At 35.8% G+C, this 12,500-nt stretch overlaps 1 protein-coding gene and 1 long non-coding RNA gene across 2 annotated transcripts in view; one reads left to right on the forward strand and one right to left on the reverse strand.

Annotated features, from left to right (window-relative positions):
* LOC135195986 (uncharacterized) overlaps positions 1 to 18 on the forward strand; it is a 4,388-nt gene extending 4,370 nt beyond the window's left edge. The window contains exon 3 of the long non-coding RNA XR_010310253.1: positions 1 to 18. This exon is cut by the window's left edge and continues 199 nt beyond it. This is a non-coding gene — a long non-coding RNA (uncharacterized LOC135195986).
* Positions 1 to 12,500, reverse strand: part of LOC135195987 (hemicentin-1-like) — a 405,661-nt gene that overhangs the window by 236,649 nt on the left and 156,512 nt on the right.

Below are 12,500 nucleotides of genomic sequence, written 5' to 3' on the forward strand. Positions count from 1 at the left end.
AAGTTTTTTAAAAGTTAATCTTCTCATTATTTTCTCAATTGGATATATGACCTGCACAAAAGGAATTTTTGGTTACTATTTCAATGTAACATAAATGCAAAGAAATATTAACATTAAATTCAAAGAAATATTAGAAAAATCATGTACAAATCCCAAAAAGTTACTGTATACTCTGTCAAATAAATTTACATAAATATGTTACATGTATAGGATTTGTTACCAATTTTAGTTTTTATCTGTTTTGATATTGTATGAGATGTAATTATAATTTTACAAAAAATAAATTTAAAAAAACATGTATAAATGACTATTGGTAAAATTTACAAATGTTTAATAAAATGTGGCCCCACAAGGAAGTTTGGTATGAAAAATGTTTTTAGGATTATTTTTTTCTTAAATTAGCCACTCCAAAGTTTGGCGGGTGGGGTTGTTGTGTAGCGCAGTGATATACAGGGTGGGGCAAATCAAATGCCCGAGTTTGATCGGCTATTAGGAAAAGCAAAACAATACTTACAGAATTATTTGTTTTACTCGAATCAGTATACAATGCTGTTTGTGTATCCTTTTTGAAGATGCCATCAGGAAGATGGTGCCATCTGTAGCGATGCACAGTTGAAGGCGATGTCTGAAGTTTTCGGCTGCTCTTCGGCAGATCTCGAGGAGTATTGTAGCGATTTCCTCCCGGATTCGCATCTTCAATTCTTCCAAACTGTGTGGCCGAAAGTGAGATGAGCCGAAGAGCAGCTGAAACTTCAGACATTGCCTTCAGAGTTCATCGCTACAGACGGCCACCATCTTCCTGATGCCATCTTCAAAAAAGTGATCACACAAACTGCATTGTATACTGATTCGAATAAAACAACAAATAATTCTGTAAGTATTGTTTTACTTTTCCTAATAGCCTATCAAAACTCGGGCATTTGATTTGCCCCAGCCTGTATATATGTATTTTCACCCGTATTTGAGAAAATCCCGTAAAAATATTAACCGTAAATTATACGGTATGTTATTGGTTAACTTAACGGTAAAACCGTAAATTTTACGGTTACTTTTATACGGTATTTTCTCAAATACGGGAGAAATACTGTACATTAAAAATTACGGGACCCGTTTTTTTAACGGTAAATGCTTGGCAACATTACTGCCAGGATTTTTACCGTTTTTTCAACGGAAAATTTTTTTACAGTGTATATATATATATATATATATATATATATATATATATATATATATATATATATATATGTATCATATATATATATATATATATATATATATATATATATTCATATTCTGCTCGGATCTATCTTACCATAAAACTTCCAGCTTTAACTTATTAATAAATGAAAATGGATTATGCCTCTAAAACACTAACAATCTTTCATACTTCATATTAATTCCTGAAACTTGGGCTCTCATGCATTTTGGATAACCAACTTTCCAAAACAAGTTTTTTGTAATTGGATCCTCATTTTCCAGATTACAAAACTTTAATCATTATTCCCATGGAGAAATTCCCCCAGCCGCACCACCCGACCCCCGCCCAGCCCCACTTCCGAATTTTGCTGCTTGTCGGAAAGCGCTGGAAATCCATCCCACTTAATCATGCCGACGCACGATGGCAGCGAACAGCCCTTAATGAGAAAATGACGTGATTAACTACTCTGACCTGCATATGACCAAGTGATTCCTAATTATTACTAGCCTTTTAGTAGCCTGGATATTGACGCTGGGTCGTCTGCACCTTTTTCTCTCTCTCTCACTCTCTCTTTCTCTCTGGGAAGATGATGAAAATCGTGAGAAATTAACGCCAGTAACTCAACCTATGTGGCCGTCTCAGTGGCATACAAGCTTTCATGATATCCTCAAAGGTAAATATGTACATTAATTTTTTTCAGTTTGTAATCTTGAGCTTACTACAAAGTACAATGTTTTATCTTATGGATAACATTTGTAATATTGGTTACTGCAAAGTACAATGTTTTATCTTATGGATAACATTTGTAATATTGGTTACTGCAAAGTACAATGTTTTATCTTCTTATCTTAAAGATAACATTTGTAGTATTGGTTACTGCAAAGTACAGTGTTTTATCTTTTTATCTTAAAGATAACATTTATAATCTTGAGCTTACTGCAAAGTACAGTGTTTTATGTTAAAGATAACATTTGTAATCTTGAGCTTACTGAAAAGCACAATGTTTTATCATAAAGATAACATTTGTAATATTGGTTACTACAAAGTACAGTGTTTAATCTTAAAAGATAACATTTGTAATCTTGAGCTCACTGCAAAGTACAGTGTTTTATCTTAAAGATAACATTTGTAATCTTGAGCTCACTGCAAAGTACAGTGTTTTATCTTAAAGATAACATTTGTAACCTTGAGACAATGTTTATTTTAAAGATAACATTTGTAATCTTGAGATACTGCAAAGTACAGTGTTCTATCTTAAAGATAACATTTGTAATCATGAGCTTATCACAAAGTACAATCTTCTATCTTAAATATAACAACAAAATCATTCTTTGCCCAAGAACAAATTTAACACAGACCAGTCAAAATATGTCAGTAGATGTGCATTGTATTTCATATGTTAAGATTGGTTTATAATCTTTTTGCTTTAAAATATCGAAACACGGAAACTTTGATAACTTACAAATGTGCTAGATGACCTCTCTCCACTGGGGTGTCAGCATCACCCAACGAAAAATAGAGACTTTCTCATCAACTGTCAATTTGCAAAACTGGGGAAAATAGGAAAATGGCTCTCACGAAAAGCCAATTATACCTTGACGGAAAGTGAAATTCACACCTGTGTTCGACCTCATTTCCAGCGGGCAGGAACCGGATACACGCGTGAAACGAAATAAGTAGATTAGCCTGATGATGATTGAGAGATAATGGCCGAAGCGTTATTTTTAGTGAATAGGGATGCCAAAGATTAATCTTACTATAATGGGAGTTGTGTCCGTCTGTCCGTCGTTTCAAGGATTCCCTGAAACGGAGCTGGTTATGCCCGTGAGACAGGGGGATGGTTATGCCCATAGACTTAGTCACTTTACGAATTTATCATACATAATTTCTGTATACATATGATTGCTAGGTATACTAATATTAATATGATAATAACAATAATAATAATAATGAAACAGACACAGACACAGACACAAACACACACATTCATTCCTGCCTCGACTCCAATAAATAAAAGAATCAGGAAGCCCGAGTTATTCGCATCGCTATGCAAAGTCACTCTCTCTCGTAGTAGCCATCTTGCTTGGTGAGACGTACCCGCGTGAAGTCAGATTAATCAACAGATATCACAAGTTTAACATACGACTAGAATTTGAGAAATATCTAGAAGTGTTCGTGAACTATCGGTGATAAGATTAGTGTGAAAATAGTAGGATAAAGCGTCTTCTAAGTTAGTTTATCAAGTGTAATACTATAAATCAGAACGATGGCAGTAAGTTCCAACTGCGGGAAGAGGTGGCGTAATTTGGCGTGTTTAGCAGATTCGCAATACATGAGGTAGCAGAAGGGAACTGGCATTTCTCATCTATGAAATCAGCAACAGTCCTAAACAAAAAGATACAAAAGCATTCATAGATATTAGAAGGATATAATCCTTCAAACTGGGAAAAAATCTAATTTTGAAAACATCTTGAAATAATTGAAGAAGTTCCAAATAAAATCCAAGTGGTCAAGAGACTCATAAAGAAAATATACATAAACCAACATATTCCGACAAAGAAAATGAATAAGGTGAATCTTGTGAATATCCTAATGATGCATTAGGAAAAAGAATGCCAAAAGCATGCAAACTGTGTAAGTTTGGTATAGCATAGTCAATCCACAAAACCTAATCAGAAATGTGCTGCATGGCAACATTCCGACCCATCCACAGTGTGCTGAGGTAATACAAGATTTGAGAAAAGATACAAGAATTTTTGTTCAACATGTCTATCATGGATAGACAATGTTATTAAATCAAGATTGAATGTACAAATAGTTGAGGATGAAGAAGAAGAAGAGAAGAGGAAGAAGAAGAAGAAAAAGAAGAAGAGGAAAACGGAAGAGAAGTAAACAAAAATGAAATGACAGAAAAAAATAAGGAAAACAAAGAACAAGATAAAAAGTATGGATGCAGAGATACTCATTGATACTACATATGAGGCAATAAAGCAGCATACCCTACGAAGAAATAAATTACGATATGACAACAGAAAAAGCAAATCCCGAAGAGGGCTCTACCCAGATCTACACAATGACGGGAAAGAGGAAAAAATAGACAAGAAAGACAAAATCTGCAACCTTTGAAAAGAGGGAATTGCAGATTGGAGAAAGATGTTACTACAAACATCCTAAGATATGTCAAAACTATGAAATATATGGTAAATGTGCATACTTAGATGGATATGGGGATGATTGCAGAGATCTGCATCCAAAAATATGTAAAAACCTAAAAGAAGGAAAAGGATGTAAGTTCGACAAAAAATGCAAATATATGCACCCTGTAGCCATGAATCATAATCAAATAAATACCAACCAAGTAATAAAATCCAAAATAAGAAAGAAACAAATAAAGAGAGAAATCAAGAATATCAGGTAAAAGAGAAAAGCAAAACCACCGATGAGATATGCAGAGGTGTCAGCAAAAAATTTCAAAGCATCAGCTCCGAAATTCTACTCAAGAGATAATAACTGTATTTATTATGCAAGAGGATATTGCGAAACGGAGAAATTGCAGATTCAGACACACAAAATGAATAATTATGATGAAGGAAGATCAAATATTATGGAAAAGTTGGATTTTTTAATGTCAGAATTTCTGGAAATGAAAAAAAGAACAACATAACCAGAACAGGAAAGAGACATGGCAAAATCCTTATTACTACCATTATTAAATGAAGGAGAAAACAAAACGCAAACCATCATAGTGATGAATGCGCAGGGTTTAGTTACGAGTAACTCAAAAAGAAAAATAGAGTACTTAGAAGAACTAACCCAAAATGAAAAGAAAATAGATATAAGAAATAAGTGAAACCTGGTATTCCCAAGAGACTGGGAATGATGATCAAATAAAAGGGTCCAAACTTATAGATCAGATAGAAAAAATAGGAATCAAGGGGGAACCGCAATATATGGGAAAGACAAAAAACAAGGAAAAATATATGAGAAATATAGTAACCTACCGAATGTGAACTAATAGCGGTAGAATTTGAATCTGAAAAATTGATGAACATAGTAATATATAGACCTCCTAATACTAAAGAGTTTGACTTAATAATTGAAAAATTGGATGATATATGTAAAATCACAAGGACTGGACTATTCTCCTATCTGGTGACTTCAACTTTCCTTTCGTAGAATGGGAAAGAACGAATAGGAGATTGTGGTTGTACTTATACTATACTAGAGAGTAATAGTAGTGCAGAAGATAAGAAAGGCCAATTTGAAAAGCTATTAGATATGCTACTAGAATACAACATTCAACAAATAAATCACACCTGCCAACAAAGAAAGAAAATACTTTAGACCTAGTATTTGTGAACGAGATGAATTATGTTAAGAAATAATAGTTTATAATGCGAGTATTCAGACCATAATGTCATAGAATTAACAGTTCATTCCAAAGCAAGTGAAAATAGAGATAAGCAAGAAATGAAAAAAGTGGGAAGGATATGGAAAATACCAACTTCTACAGTAAAATATAAAATGGTCAGAAATTAATGAAGAATTAAACAAAGATTGGATATAACATTTTCGTAAGTGGATGACATAAGGGTAAATACGGAGATATTATATAAAATATTGGAGAAAATAGTGGAAAAATATATACCGAAGAAGAAAAGTAAACATCATTCATGCATACCAAGAGACAGAAGGATCTTGTTCCAGAAAATCAGAAAGTGGAAAAAAGGTCTTGCAAAAGAAAAAAATGCATGGAAAGTTATAGAACTAAAAAGTAAGATAGAAAATGCAGAACAAAAAGATATACAATCAAAAGAAAATGAAAAACGGGACTTGGAAGAAAAAACCCTATTAAATATCAAGCAAAACCCCAAACTATTATACTCATATGCGAAGAAGATGAATAAAAGAAGAATAGAAATAGGCCCTCTGAGAATTGAAGGGAGATTAACGAATGAAAAAAAGGAAATTTGCAACATACTGGCAGAACGATATAAGAGAGAATTCACCCTAGAATAGATAATGAAGATAATGATATAGAAGTAAGGGAAGGAAAATAGTGAATATTTAGCTGACATAGAAATTAATGAAGCTGATATTGTGCAGGCAATTAATGAAATTAAAAATGGAGCTGCTGCAGGGCCGGATGGAGTCCCTGCTATTTTGTTAAAGAAAGTAGTTCATTCTATCGCAAAGCCACTTGCAATATTATTAAGACAAAGTGTAGATACAGGCAAGATTTATGATGAGCACAAATTAGCATATATCACCCCTACTTTCAAAAGTGGATCAAGACTAGAGGCAAGTAATTATAGGCCTGTGAGTCTAACATCACATATTATGAAAGTGTATGAAAGGGTAATGAAGAAAAAATATTATGAAACATTTAACTAAAAAATAAATTTTGTTTAAATATAGGACCAACACGGTTTCGTACCCGGAAAAAGTACACAAACCCAACTGTTAGTCCACCGTGGAACATATTCAAAAATATGAAAAGCGGAAATGAAACAGATGTGGTTTATCTAGACTTTGCAAAGCTTTTGACAAAGTAGACCATAATATATTACAAAGAAAATTAGAAAACACAATAATCGTAGATAAAGTAGGAAGATGGTTAAAAGAATTTTTACACAACAGAAAACAGATAGTTTTATTGCAAACGCATGAGAAATCGGATGAAACCAAGGTAATATCCGGTGTGCCACAAGGTACGGTGCTAGCTGCAATATTGTTGTTATTATGATTGAAGACATAGACAGTAATGTTAAGGATTCGGTAGTGAGTAGTTTCGCTGATGACACAAGAATAAGTAGAGAAATTACTTGTGATGAAGATAGGAACGCTCTACAAAGAGACCTTAACAAAGTATATGATTGGGCAGAGGTAAATAGGATGGTATTTAACTCTGATAAATTTGAATCAATAATTATGGAGACAGAGAAGGAAAGCTATATGCATATAGGGGACCTAATAATGAGACAATCACAAATAAGGAAGCAGTGTTAAAGACCTTGGTGTGATGATGAATAGGAACATGTTATGCAACGATCAAATAGCAATTCTGTTGGCAAAATGTAAAGCAAAAATGGGAATGTTGTTACGGCACTTCAAACAAGAAAGCTGAACACATGATTATGCTTTATAAAACATATTTCGTAGTCCACTTGAATATTGCAATATGATATGGTACCCACACTATCAAAAGGATATTGCACAATAGAGAGTAGTACAAAGGTCCTTTACAGCTAGAATAGAAGAAGTTAAGGACCTAGACTACTGGGAAAGACTACAATCCTTAAAATTATATAGTCTAGAAAGGAGAAGAGAACGCTACATGATAATTCAGGCATGGAAACAGATAGAAGGAATAACAGAAAATATCATGGAACTAAAAATATCAGAAAGAGCAAGCAGAGGTAGATTAATAGTGCCCAAAACTATACCAGGAAAAATAAGGAAAGCACACAGGACATTAATCCACTACGCACCAGCATCGATCAAATGCAGCGTCTATTCAATGCGTTGCCAGCTCATCTGAGGAATATATTCAGGAGTGAGCGTAGATGTGTTTAAGAATAACTCGGGCAAATATCTAAACTGCATCCCAGACCATCCAAGATTGGAAGATGCAAAATATACCGGCCAAGAGTACTAGCAACTCTCTGGTAGACATTAGAGGCGCCTCACACTGAGGGACCTGGGGCAACCCGAACGAACTGTAAGGTAAGGTAAGGTCTCTACTCTCTCTCTCTCTCTCTTCTCTCTCTCTCTCTCTCTCTCTCATCCTCCTTTTCTCTACTCCCTGTCCTTCTATGAGAGGTCTACTGCACCGTGGGTGGATGGGAGGGCAATGCCGCTGCTTTTGCTCAGAGAGAGAGAGAGAGAGAGAGAGCCTCAAGGTAAAGAATTCATTAATCTTAGGGCGTCAGAGAATGTTCCGCCTTTCTCCTCCTCTCAAAAGAACCCCTGTGTCTCATTACTCCTTTTTTTTTTTACTTTCTTTCTTTTTTCAGCGACTGTAACGCTGACCTGAATAACGTGACGGAATTCGTGTTCCTCCTCCACTCCCTTCTCCCACCCCCTCCCCCCTCCCCCCTCCCTCCCCCTTTTCAGAGAGCTCCGTGTCGCTGAGCTCTGTGTTCGCCCGCCAGCAGGCGCGCGCGCGCGCACCGACTCTAGTATTAGGTTATCCGCTTTAACCGCTAGTCGTGATTTTTATTTTGTTATTTAATCGCTAGAGCTGTAAGATCGTCGCTTTCCAGATATATATATATATATATATATATATATATATATATATATATATATATATATATATATATATATATATATATATATATATATTCTCTTTTATTTTTACTTTTTTCTGTTTTTTGATACGCAAGAGACCGTTAACACTTCCTTCCTGCCTGCCTAGGTGATGACTTTCTCTTCTCAGAGACTTCTTCCAGTTAACGGAACCTACTTACGCCTTCGTGATTCGTGTCCCGAAGTCTTGTAAATCTTCTTCGGTTTGAATTTCTAGTCATGAATTCTACGCGCTGCCACTTGAAAAACATCCGTGTGCGAAGGCTACGACCCTCGTTAGTTAATTAATATTTCTAGTTACGAACGCTACGAATGTCGTGTGACGAACGCTACGATTGTCGTGTTACGAACGCTACAAATGTTATGTTAATATTGCTACGAATGTCGTGTTTCGAATGCTACAAATGTCGTGTTTACGAACACTACGAATGTCGTGTTACGAACGCTACGATTGTCGTGTTTACGAATGCTACGAATGTCGTGTTACGAATGCTACGATTGTCGTGTTACGAACGCTATGAATGTCGTGTGACGAACGTTACGGATGTCGTGTGACGAACGCTACGAATGTCGTGTTTACGAATGCTACGAATGTCGTAAACACGACATTCGTAGCGTTCGTCACACGACATCCGTAACGTTCGTCACACGACATTCATAGCGTTCGTCGTGTCTTCGACTGTTAACGAGTTGACTACTCACGCCGCGTCGAGCAGCGCTTCTTTACAAAACGTCTACCGAGGACCTGGGGCGGAAGTTGGGGGTGGGGGGGGGAGAGTATACGGTGGAATGACACACCACTTTAAGAGCCTCATTAGTGCTTTGTTAAGTGCAAACTTACACCGTGGAGGTTTCAAGCGATATAGTGACTCGAAAACACGATTCAAGGACGCGCGTCGTAATTTATGAAATGAAACCCGGGAAGTTCTTTTTTTCGCTGAGAGACCTCGCGCGGATGAAGTTCAGATGTTGTAATTACTTTCAATGAGCTAAAAAAAAAAAAAAAAGGAATATTTATCGAGTGTAAGAGCTGTTGACGACGGATTGGAACGGGAATGTATAAGATTTAGGCCAAAGGCCAAAAGCGAGTGCTACGACCTGTGATGGTGAAGTTATGCAGCGACTGAAAGGGGATCCAGAGTAGAAAGGTTTGAAAGGTGTAACAGGATGAGAAATTGAGAGCAAAAAGGTTTGAAATGTGTAACAGGAGGTGAAATTGAAAGTAAAAAGGTTTGAAAGGTAAAATAGTAAGAGAAATTGACAGCAAAAAGGTTTGAAAAGTGTAACAGCAGGAGAAATTGAGAGTAGAAAGGTTTGAACGGTGTTATAGGATAAACTGAGAGTAAAAACGTCTGAAAGGTGTAACAGGAGGAAAAATTGAGAGTAGAAAGGTTTGAAAGGTGTAATAGGATGAGAAATTGAGAGTAAAGAGGTGTTTGAAAGGTGTAACAGGAAGAGAAATCGACAGAAAAAAGGTTTGAAAGGTGTAACAGGAGGAGAAATTGACAGAAAAAAGGTTTGAAAGGTAAAATAGTAAGAGAAATTGACTGCAAAAAGGTCTGAAAGGTATAACAGGAGGTTAAAACATTTTGCAGTTGCACTACGAAAGAAAATGAACGCAGGAGGTGTAATCAATGAAATGAAAGGGGCTGCAGCCAGGGGCTGAAGGGACCCTACAGAGAACTATATGTAATGCCCAAAGTGCCCCTCGTGAAGTGCACTGACGGCATTCTCCCAAACTCCGCCACTGCGGGGAACTGTTGGCAAGGACAACCCCATGGACATAATTTGGTGCAATTAGCTGTTTTAAGCAAAACGAATGTTTATCTAGTACTATATGGCTGTTGATAAGGACAAGCAATAAGGACAAGCACCCAGTTTTATCTTTAGATATACTTGTAACAAAACATAACTGGATTGCTTTCTCCAATAAAATCTATGAAAAATTTCCATCTGATAAATAATAGTTCTGCACTCGCACAGCTAGAAATAATAATAATAATAATAATAATAATAATAATAATAATAATAATAATAATAATAATAATAATAATAATAGATATTATTATTATTATTATTAGTTTTTTTTTATTTTTTTTTATTTTTTTGCTCTATCACAGTCCTCCAATTCGACTGGGTGGTATTTATAGTGTGGGGTTCCGGGTTGCATCCCGCCTCCTTAGGAGTCCATCACTTTTCTTACTATGTGTGCCGTTTCTAGGATCACACTCTTCTGCATGAGTCCTGGAGCTACTTCAGCGTCTAGTTTTTTTAGATTCCTTTTCAGGGATCTTGGGATCGTGCCTAGTGCTCCTATGATTATGGGTACGATTTCCACTGGCATATCCCATATCCTTCTTATTTCTATTTTCAGATCTTGATACTTATCCATTTTTTCCCTCTCTTTCTCTTCAACTCTGGTGTCCCATGGTATTGCGACATCAATGAGTGATACTTTCTTCTTGACTTTATCAATCAACGTCACGTCTGGTCTATTTGCACGTATCACCCTATCCGTTCTGATACCATAGTCCCAGAGGATCTTTGCGTGAGCGTTTTCTATCACTCCCTCAGGTTGGTGCTCGTACCACTTATTACTGCAAGGTAGCTGATGTTTCTTGCACATGCTCCAGTGGAGGGCTTGTTATTATTATTATTATTATTATTATTATTATCGACATCTGACTCTCGTTAATATTTAGGTTTTCCATGAAGAACTTTTACCAACTTAACTGTGTTTGAAATTCATTCTTATCCAATCAATTCGTTCGTAATTGCGCGATGCTGACGAAACTGAACCTGAAAGACGAACTGAAATTGAACCTGAAACTGAGAATGGAAAGAACATTGAAACTGAAACTGAAAGACGAACTGAAAACGATCCTGAAACTTTGAAAGAACCTGAAACTGAGAAGGAAAAGAAAATTGAAACTGAAACTGAAAGACGAACTGAAAATGAATCTGAAACTGAGAATGGAAAGAACATTGAAACTGAACCTGAAAGACGAACTGAAATTGAACCTGAAACTGAGAATGGAAAGAACATTGAAACTGAAACTGAAAGACGAACTGAAAACGATCCTGAAACTGTGAAAGAACCTGAAACTGGGAAGGAAAAGAAAATTGAAACTGAAACTGAAAGACGAACTGAAAATGAATCTGAAACTGAGAATGGAAAGAACATTGAAACTGAAACTGAAAGAAAAAACTGTGAGAGAAGCTGAAACTAAAACTGGAAGAGGAACTGAAAGATGAAATTGAAACCAGTAGTGAGAAGTGTTCCTGAAACAGCCACCCATTCTCTCTCTCTCTCTCTCTCTCTCTCTCTCTCTCTCTCTCTCTCTCCCGGAAGAGAATGTACAGTAATTGAAGGGTATTGCGAATACGTATAATTACTTTGCAATTATTCATTGTAGGTATATTAAATGCTACTACACTTATAACAAAAGATTGCCTAGAATTAACATCAGGTACTCATTATTATTCAAAATCTAATTAGCGCATTGTCTAATTAGTTTAGATTAACTAGGCTAAAAAGGTTAAATAATATTAACACTGCTAACAGGAGATTACCACGCATTAACTTCAGCTGACTCATTTAACATTCAAAATATATTCAACCTGTAATGTCCAGTTAAGTTAAAAATTAACCAGGCTGAAAGGCCGGGTGATTATTATGCGTAGATTTTAATTTTTCCTAAACGTGCAATTAATTCTACCCACTGCGTAGGCACCAGAGTGCCAAAATTCAGGGGGGGATTCCTAATTGCACCTTTTAGGAATTAAATTTTGATTTTTGCTCATTTAAAATGCGTCTGATACTTACATCGAGGTGTATTCACGTAATTTTTGTTTATTTCAAATGCGTCTGGTACTTTATAGTGAGGTGTATTCACATGATGTTTGTTCATTCAAAATGCGTCCGATACTTATCGTGAGATGTATTCACGTGATTTTTGTTTATTTCAAATGCGTCTGGTACTTCATAGTG

This window comes from Macrobrachium nipponense, chromosome 17 (assembly GCF_015104395.2).
Source record: "Macrobrachium nipponense isolate FS-2020 chromosome 17, ASM1510439v2, whole genome shotgun sequence".
Taxonomy (NCBI): Eukaryota; Metazoa; Arthropoda; class Malacostraca; order Decapoda; family Palaemonidae; genus Macrobrachium; species Macrobrachium nipponense.